The sequence below is a fragment of the Macrobrachium rosenbergii genome, chromosome 11 (genome assembly GCF_040412425.1).
Source record: "Macrobrachium rosenbergii isolate ZJJX-2024 chromosome 11, ASM4041242v1, whole genome shotgun sequence".
NCBI classification, from domain to species: Eukaryota; Metazoa; Arthropoda; class Malacostraca; order Decapoda; family Palaemonidae; genus Macrobrachium; species Macrobrachium rosenbergii.
In genome coordinates this window covers 19,508,173-19,517,134 of record NC_089751.1, presented here as the reverse complement: position 1 = coordinate 19,517,134, position 8,962 = coordinate 19,508,173, and the positions used below count along the sequence as shown (strand labels likewise).

Here is an 8,962-nt window from a genome sequence, read left to right as displayed (position 1 = left end):
AAAGTATTCCATCTATGCAATGTATATAATTTTTATTTTTACCATTTATACTTTCTCATTTCTGATAGTTCAGATGTTCTGGAACCAACACATCGAATAAACAAATAATTGAAAGAAAAGGTTTCCGTATCCTAAGAAAGGGAACGTTTCCAGTTAAAATACGTTTATATTAAAAATAAACAAGTAAAAAATGAGCCGAAGTTTCTTCGGTGCAATCGAGTTTTCTGCACAGTGTATAATGCTGTATTTAACTTCAAGTCATAGCCCATAAAAATCTCAGCCGCAGCCCATGAAACTTTCAGCCACGGCCCTGTTTGTTGGCTAATTCTAAACTTAAATAAAATAAAAACTATTAAGGCCAGAGGGTTGCAATTTGGCGCGTCTGATGATTGGAGGGTGGATGATCAACATCCAAATTTGCAGCCCTCCAGCCTCAGTAGTTTTTAAGATCTGAGGGCGGACAGAAAATGTGCGGACGGACACACAAATAGCCATCTCAAAAGTTTTCTTATAAAAAACTAAAACCAGGTAATATATAATTATTCCTGATGCAAAACGGAATTCTAATACTGAAAAGAAGTAAATGAACGACCTTGTGAGGAATGACGTAATATCCAGCACTCACTTATGCACGAGTTAGTCAAAATGGAATTTATTGCTAAAAATAGTTTGCAACCGCCATTAAGGGAACCGCTTCTATTTGGAAATAGCGATGGATCATCAGCTATAAAACTGTTGGTTATAATTATGAACTTTTATAGCCACAGTTTGGCATTTGAAAAAAGCTTAATGGCATATGAATTTTTCTATTGATCTGTTATTTGGTATACACACACAAACACACACACATATATATTTATAATATATATATATATAATATATATATATATATATATATATATATATATATATATATATATATATATATATATATATATATATATATATATATATATATATATATATATATATATATATATATATATATATATATATATATATATATATATATATATATGTATATATATATATATACATATATATATATATATATATATATATATATATATATATATATATATATATATATATATATATATATATATATATATATATATATATATATATATATATATATATATATATATATATATATATATATATATATATAATGCGTGTGTTAGCTAAAAGTTATTGCTAGGAGATGCATATGAAGACACAGACAGGACTGCAATGATGCCTTTTACAAAGATATTACTGCATATATATGAAATTTGTTTCTCTGAAGGCATGGTTTTTGGACCACTACTATTCCTGTTATATATGAACGGCATATGTTATCACCTTTAAAACAAACTTGTTGCCTATGCCAGATCATCTCCTAAGTTTAGGCCTGAGGTTGCTGAATCACTTAAGAAGTTAATCAGTTAAAATTACTGTATATTCCGAATTGCAGCAGAAGGTGGTATTTAAAGCGTTATTATTAGCAGGTCTTGGAAATTACATCACAATCCTCTTCTCCCAGATATTTCCAGTGACAGTGTTTCATTAACTACACGCGACTTAATCTTAATTTAAAGTGTTTTCCCACTTGCAGCAGAAACCAGTTGATGGAGAATCTTTATAGATAATTGGAGGCCACTCTGTCCGGGAGAAGTGTTTTCTAATGATTATTTCATGCTGTCATTTTTTCAGTGTTCCCTTGTTTGGCCTCCAGCTGCTCACTCTTACCTTAAATAAGTGAATAAATAACTTATGCCCAATCATATCTATTATTCCACATCTTAACATCTGCCACAGTCGTTCAATTTTTCTCTTCGTGTTTTATGATCATGTAGTGGTATGAGATGTAAAATACATTCTTAAAGCCTTACACAATCTTTTGCGAGGTTCAATACTACCAAGTATCACAGAAGTTTTGTTCCAGTTATGACCGAATTATGTGATAATCTTAGTTATTATGTAGCTCAATAGTTGGAACTTCCAAGTTCTAACTAGAAACAGAACTATTTTGTTGAACATTATCACGTTAGTCTTATTTCATTGTTCTATATTTCAATTTTATTTTCTTTGTATTCACACATATGTAATCTCTAAATTCATGTATAACAAAATAAAAACATATCTAAAATATATTTTATATAGTGGACACAGGAGAAAATAATCAAACCTGTCTTCATCCTATCAGCATCTGCTGGTGAGGACCATTATATGTAAATGAAGTTTCGTTTCTTGTGGTAAGTTAAGGTAGTTGATCCCTCTGCAATAGCCTTTGGTGTGTGGCCACGTTGTTAAAATCAATAAAGGCTGGCAAATGTCCCTAGTGAGGGCGAAGATTTCTGATGCACCCGAAATGAGCTCTAAGGAATAAGGCCCAGTGTGTTTTGTAGGCTTTAATGCACCTTACTGAATTGCCTGACGCTCAAATATCTGATTGCCCAAAGGAAAAACCTTTAGTGTTTTGCTATTTGTAAATGTATCTAGTTACCAAACTTATGCAACCTAATACGTGACTCACTAAGATGTAAGTAAGCAAACCAGACTAGAACAGAAATACGAAAACAAAAACAATAAAAAAAACACAAAAGATAAAATAAAAAACTGAGGATCTTACATTTATAAAAACGAAGAAAATCCGCCAACAAGGTGCAATTACCGCGTTCCTCTGAAGTGGCCCGATCATTAAAATCCTGTTACAGTGTCATAACGTAAGTCCTTACTTTTCTAGATCTTCTCTTTGCGATATATATACAAAGGCAAGTGGCAACGAGGGAGGCATTTCGCTTCTGAAATAAAAGAGGGGATGTCATTAGCTGAGGCATAAATTTTTCACAAGTTTTGCCAATGGCGAGGCAACAAAAACGTAGTAACGAATATATATATATATATATATATATATATATATATATATATATATATATATATATATATATATATATATATATATATATATATATATATATATATATATATATATATATATATATATATATATATATATATATATATATATATATATATATATATATATATATATATATATATATATATATATATATATATATATATATATATATATATATATATATATATATATATATATATATATATATATATATATATATATATATATATATATATATATATATATATATATATATATATGTGTGTGTGTGTGTGTGTGTGTGTGTGTGTGTGTGTTTAACCTAACAATAAAAATGTAGACTGCTGGCGTGGCTGCCAAAGAAAAGGAATGAATCATTGCTACCTTGTTTTCATTTTGAATATTGATGAGGCCTGTTCAGAATAAGTTCATATTTAAAGGTCAATAACAGGTAAAAAAATATCACGATGCTGTGCTGTAATTTGAAAATAAGCTCGAATTAACAGAAAAAGTAAATCTTATTGGATTATCCTACTACGCACACATGTACAGTATGAACTTCCCATTTTGAAATTCTTTATGAATATGTGTACATAATTAATGAATATGCTTGAACTTGAGCTATGTACGAGATCTTCAAAAAATTTGTTTTGAAAATAATGGTAAAAGAAATGCGCACTTCTTTGTTTCAGTTATACAGACATTAATATAGTTTAGGGTGACAAAAATGCTAAGAACACTAAAAAATAAGATGAAAGCGATATCAAAATTCCTAAAAACCTTTGTGATTTTTGCATGATCAAACTGGAATTTTCTCTATGGAATATGAGTAATTATTCTAATGAGGAAGTTTTTCTCTTACTTTCTATATGGAACACCAAAGAAATTGAAAAGTAACGTTCAGAAATATTAAGACATGCAAGCCTGCATGTAACTTGTTACATGACGATTGAGAAATTTATGCACGTAAAATGTGTAATTATTTTATGAGTTTTTTTCTCATAGTTTCTATTGACTGAAATGTGCGCACGGCTCTAACGTTTTGAAATTCTCATTTTTTTAACGACAAAATTGGTAACCTTTTAAAAACGGAACTGGCTTCATTATCAAACATAATTTATCCCCAAAAATCTAAAGAGCTATACAAAAACCCAGGAATATAAAGCAATTTTTAATAAATTCGCTCTGATATTTATTCCTCTTTCTACATCTTATTATTTTTTTTTTACTTGTTCAGAAGACACATCGCTTGTGGCCTCAAGTGTGAAAAATTCCTCTCTTTAATGGTAAGGATCACTTGAAATTGAAAATGGTGCTTATAAGCCTAACTGCAAAGGTTTTACAAATACTTGAGTGAGCCACTAACCCACTTGTGGCACGGAGTCCACAACCAAGGAAGCAACTTTAAAAATGTGTCCTCGAGAGCAAGAGAACACTTCGTCATTTCGGTTCGAACAGGAGACTTCTTGGCGAGACTCCGGCAATCAGGCATTAGGGAGCATATAAAGTTCCATAAGTAGATTACAGACTTGGACAATTTTAAAATACTGCGTGAGTTTCAAGGTTTTGGTATTATGGGTGTGTTTGAATCGACTGAATTAAGATTACATGGCTCCCATTAAATGTTGAAACACTTCTCCAAGTTTGGTCAGGTAAAAATGTACTAATCCATTTTAGACTTTTATGTTTTATTTTAATTCACGTTCTAGGTATGTTATATTCTTTTTTTAAATATGTTAATAATCAGACATACCATTATTTCTGCAATAACTGCACCATATATCATATTTCAGAGTGTAAAGAAATTATCAGGTATATTTTCTGTATTTTTACGGTCTTAAGTGAAAATGAGTTTTAGTAACAGTCAGAATGTATCGATAACTATGTGGATCCAAGTTCTTTTTCGTGTCATAATAATAATAATAATAATAATAATAATAATAATAATAATAATAATAATAATAATAATAATAATATATAGGTAGCAGACCCTCTTTCAAACATGAAGCGTTGAATGTTATAGCTGCAACAGCTGCATGCAGTTCATACAGAGTTTTCTCTATCTTTCTGATAACTGATTTTTCATGGTTACTGGTTCTACCAGTAACTCACTGATGTTTGTCATTCTGGGAGAGGAAAGTAGTTGCAAATCAAGGTGTACTTTTATTTCTGATGAATACACTGTACCAGTTATAGAGTAATGCCAATGGTAACTAAAATCTGGTGTTCATCCTCCGTAGAGTTGTCCTTTGTAGGAAATCTTGGTAGTGTTAATTCTAGGCCACATTTCACTCAGACTCCGCTGAGCATGATCACGCTGAAAGACGGGAGTAGACTTTCACTCATGGTGAGTCCTGCTCTCTATATACAAGATGGTCAGCAGGGGGTCGAATGTATGCTGACCGCTGATTGGATGAGGAGGAACATGCACCATTGATTGACTGGTGAGATATCATCACAAGCCAAAAATTTAAGGTTACTGTTCTCGCTGCTGCAGCCTTGCTGAGTGGCAGGACTGGCGTGTGATGTCATTGTCTGGTATTACCCGGCGAATATTCTGATTGGTCGCCGTGCGGCTCAGAGAACCCTGTGTTTTCTGGCTGGGAAAGTCGCTTCTCGTGGTGTTGGGCGCAGTCTACTGTATTTGCGATACACCATTTAATGCTGGCAGGCAGGAGGAACACCTCTTGAGTGGTATTTAGTTATTCTTCTCAACCACTGTGATGTTGGTGTGGTGGGCATTTCTCATATGATTTTTTTGGCGCCTTCTTCAGCATGGTATGCGATCCTCTTTGCCAGTTTGATGGTGGTCATACCAATATAGGAGCTGGGGAATTCATGGACTGGGCATTAGAAATAGCATCTCTCATCATTGGGGCTGAGTTATTTTTCATAATCAGGTCCCTTGTGTGGCTGTTTTGATTACAAAAGTCGAGATCCAGTTGGGGATTGATGTTGGTGGTGACGATGTCATCTGTGATGATTTTTTAATGGCACTTTTATCTTCTAGGTATATATTTAGGGTGTATCCTTGCCTATGAAGACTTTGATGGACACTAACTATGTCTGTTAAGGCAGAGGCTGAGGTTAGTCTCTTTTTGTGAAAACAGAGGTTTTTAGGCTGTTGTCAGTTTTACAGACAAGGACGCTGAGGAAGGAAAGCTGGCCATTACTACAGAACTCCACTGTGTAGTTTAAAGAGCTGCATTCTAGGCATGCGTGGTAGAGTATTTCCAACTTCATTCTCGTCCTCGGCCTGTACAAATATATCATCAATATAGCATGCGAAGATGCATGGTTTTTGTATTTGGGAAAAATCCTGCTCCTCTACTGCACCCATATAAAGTTGGCAAAAAGCATGCCTAAAGGCAAGCCCATTGCCATATTGTCTTTTTTTTCTATACATGTGGCACTTTTGAGTAGAAAAGGGTTTTTATGTGCACATTTCAGGAAGGGCCCATAGTGACCCTTCAAGGATATTTAACTGCAGTGTGGAGGCATCCCTGTAGACATGGTCGATAATTAGATCAATGGTTTTGTCTACAAGAATGTTGGTTCTGGGGGAGCCCTTGATCTCTTCTAGGAATTCTACTGATGAGCAGAGGCTGTGTGGTTGGGCACATAAGGTGTTAATATCTGGTTGAGGCATTTAGCCAAACCATAGGTAGGTGCTGGGGTTTGGCTGATGACAGAATGTAAGGGGTTCCCGGGTTTATGGGTCTTGATATTCCCATACATGTACACTAAACTGTGGTCTCTGGATGTGTTTGGCTTTAGCTGCTGCACTGATAACCTCAATTATCCTATTTGCCTCTCTCTTGATGCCATCTATAGGGTTCTTTGCAAGGCACTCGAACTTCGTCTGATCAGAAAGGATCTCATCGAGCTTTTGGTGGTAATCAGCTATATTAATGAAGATGAAGGCTGCTGTTTTATCTGCCCAGTGCACAGTGATGTCTTCTTTTTGCCTGAGTTCTTTGGCAGCTTCTTTCATTTAATGGGTCAGGATGTTACTAGTGTATACACCATACTATGTGAGGGCTTCAGCGAGCAGTAGAAGTTGTTGAGAGAATGTGGTGTGGATAAGGTAGCGACTCTCATGCTGTATCAAGTTAAGTAATAACTCGATTTCAAGTCTTATCAAGAGGTTTAGGCTTAGTAATAGTGTGCAAATTATGGCTTAAACGAAGTAGGGCATCTTGATTTGGGGTAGGTTTATAGTCAATTAGGTTGATATAGTCTTGTCTCGGTTGCAGTAATCCCAGCTTACCACCGTTAAGGGCAACAGACTTATGAGTGATGTCTCTCAACCACCTTCTGGTCCTTCTGTTGGAGGTGGCTAAGGCATGCCATGATGTTCTCCAGGTATTGTAGTGAGTGGATAGTGGGTCTCTGTTCATTAGATTTGGCTTCCTCATAGTCCTTTCCTTTGGAGACACTATCAATCTAATTATCGACCGTGTCCAACAGGGACACCTCCACTCCCCAGATAAATATCCCTGAAGAGTCCCTTCAGTCCCTCCTTAAAATATGCACAAAGAAAGCCCTTTTTCTACCCATCAGGGTCACATTTATAGACAAAAAGATGGTGTGGCGATGGGTTCGCCTTTAGGCATGCTATCTGCTAAGTTTTATTTGTGTACAGCAGAGGAGCAGGTTTTTTCCCAAATACAAAAACCGCTCATCTATTCATGCTATATTGATAATATATTTTTACAGGCCAAGGACAAGAATGACGTTGAAATGCTCCACTGCGCATTTCTAGAATGCAGCTCTTTAACCTACATAATGGAGTGCTGTAGTAATGACTAGCTTCACTTTCTTGATGTCCTTATTTGTAAAACCAACTATTGCCTGAAAACCCTGTTTTAACGAAAAAGACTAACCTTGGCCTCTCTTCTTGATAGAGATAGTGAGTGTCCTTCAAGATATACGAACACTACCATCAAAGCCTTTGTAAGAAGGGCTTTAATACACTACTCTTTTTGAAAGGACACACACCAAGAACTAGACCGCATTTCCCATGTACTTGTGAATAACAGATATTCAAACAAACAAGTTAATAAAGAAATACATACGGCAATGTATTGGTGGTATCACACCCGTGAGCAGCCACAGCCTGATACACAAAAAGGAGTTAAGTTTTATTATAAGGCGAGGACGCACTCAAAATTCCTAGAAGACGAACATGCCATTAAGAAAATCATTGCAGATAACGTCTTCACCACCAACGTCAACACCTCATCATTTATTATCAGAATAACCACATAAGAAACCTGATTATGAAAAATAACTCAGCCCTTTTGATGAGAGATCCTCTTAAACAGACAAAAGTGCTATACCATTTCCAATGCCCTGTCTGTGGATGCCCAGCTCCTATACTGGTAAAACTGGCAAGGAGGATCTTTTGCTATGCTTAAGTAGGCGCCATAAAAATCCACAAGAGATATGTCCACCATACCAGCATCACAAGGAATGAGATGATGGGGAGTACAGAAATAATTGGAAAGTCCCTGACCCAAGATGCCTTTGGCTGCTAGAAGTGCTCTAGATACAGTGGTTGAGAAGCCCTCACTATATACCACTCAAGACGTGTCCCTCCTGCCCACCAGAATTAGATGGTGTATTGCAAATAGAGGCGACATTCCCAACCAGGAAACACTGGATTCTCTGAGCCACCCGGCGACCAATCAGAATATTCGCCGGGTAATACCAGACAGTGATGTCACGCACCAGCCAAACTGCTAAGCAAGGCTGCAGCAGCGAGACCATCAACCTTAAGTTTTGGCTAGTGATAAATTTTATCATCCAATCAATGGTGCAGATTCCTCCTCAGCCAATCAGTGGTCAGCATACATTCGACCCCCTGCTGACCATCTTGTATATAAAGAGCAGGACTTACCACGAATGACAGTGTATTCCCGTCTTTCGGAGTGATCATGCTCAGCAGAGCCAGAGTGAAACGTGGCCAAGAATCAACGCTACCAACAATTTTCTACAGAAGGACTACTCTACGGAGAACGCACACCACACATCAGTTATCACTGGGGTTACTCTGTGACTAACGCTGTATTCGTC

At 35.7% G+C, this 8,962-nt stretch overlaps 1 long non-coding RNA gene across 1 annotated transcript in view; it reads right to left on the bottom strand.

Annotated features, from left to right (window-relative positions):
• Positions 1-8,962, bottom strand: part of LOC136843569 (uncharacterized) — a 191,079-nt gene that overhangs the window by 87,751 nt on the left and 94,366 nt on the right. The window contains exon 4 of the long non-coding RNA XR_010854588.1: positions 2,615-2,786. This is a non-coding gene — a long non-coding RNA (uncharacterized lncRNA). The remainder of the gene's footprint in view (positions 1-2,614; positions 2,787-8,962) is intronic.